This window comes from Lathyrus oleraceus, chromosome 3 (assembly GCF_024323335.1).
Source record: "Lathyrus oleraceus cultivar Zhongwan6 chromosome 3, CAAS_Psat_ZW6_1.0, whole genome shotgun sequence".
NCBI classification, from domain to species: domain Eukaryota; kingdom Viridiplantae; phylum Streptophyta; class Magnoliopsida; order Fabales; family Fabaceae; genus Lathyrus; species Lathyrus oleraceus.
The window spans coordinates 318088662-318089959 of NC_066581.1; the positions used below are offsets into that span (position 1 = coordinate 318088662).

At 34.9% G+C, this 1298-nt stretch overlaps 1 pseudogene; it reads left to right on the forward strand.

Moving 5' to 3' along the window:
- On the forward strand, nucleotides 1-868 carry LOC127129210 (soyasapogenol B glucuronide galactosyltransferase-like; annotated as a pseudogene).
- The last annotated feature ends 430 nt before the right edge of the window (nucleotides 869-1298 follow it).

Genomic DNA, 1298 nt, shown 5'->3' on the forward strand with positions numbered 1-1298 from the left:
ATGTTTGAATCGGAGAAAAGAAGTTATGGAACACTATACAATAGTTTTCATGAACTTGAAAGTGATTATGAGAAAATTAGTCAAAACTACAATGGGGATCAAATCATGGAGTGTGGGACCAGTTTCTACATGGATTAACAAAGATGATGAAAAAACAACCAATAGAGGAGACATTGGACAAGAGGAAGAATTGTTAAATTGGCTTAATACTAAGTCAAATGAGTCTGCTTTGTATGTATGTTTTGGAAGCCTTACTAGGCTTTCTCATAAACAGCTTGTGGAAATATCTTATGGACTTGAAAGTTCAAGTCATAATTTCATTTGGGTTGTTAGAGAAAAGGATAAAAATGAAGACGGAGAAGGTTTTCTACAACGTTTTGAGGAAAGGATGAAAGAAAGTAAAAAGGGTTATATCATATGGAACTGGGCACCACATCTTTTGATATTGAATCACCCTGCAATAGGAGGGATAGTTACTCATTATGGTTGGAACTCAATCCTTGAAAGCTTGAGTGTTGGTTTGCTAATGATCACATGGCCAATGTTTGCTGAGCAATTTTACAATGAGAAGTTGATTGTTGATGTTTTGAAGATAGGAGTTTGTGTTGGATCAAAAGTAAACAAGTTTAGGCTTAGCATTGGAGAAGATCATGTAGTGGTGAGAAAGGAAGATATTGCAAAGGCTGTTGAGATTTTGATGGGAAGTGGTGAAGAGAGCAAGGAAATAAGGATGAGAGCAAAAAAGCTTGGTGATGCTGCCAAGAGGAGTATAGTGGAAGGTGGAGACTCTTACAACAACTTGATTCAGTTGATTGATGAGCTGAAATCATTGAAGAAATCTAAAGAACTTGGTGAGAAAGCAGATTAGATGATTAAAAAATGAAGGAGTAATCTTGATGCTTTAAGAGGTGTATCTGATGAAGCCTTTAAATATTATGAAACAACATCCAACTAATTTTGTGGTTTTTTAAAGTTCAATAAGATGTAACAGCATCCAATCAGTCTTGTGTTGTGCACTACAATGATGATAAAAGAAGTTAGTTTTCAGTAAGAAATTTTCATATTAAGCTAAGAAAAAAATCTGATGATGAACAAAAACACATTTCTCCAACATATGAAACTTACCACAACATCATCCATAATCATAATGATGAAGTTATATTGCAGCTTGCAGGAAGGAAGATATAGCATTGCAATAGATCCTTACCACATCATTGAGAGTACATCCAATCAGATTGTTCCTGTCTTTGTGACAATGATTGTGCTTTTTATGCTCCTTGTCCTTATGTCTTTCCCAC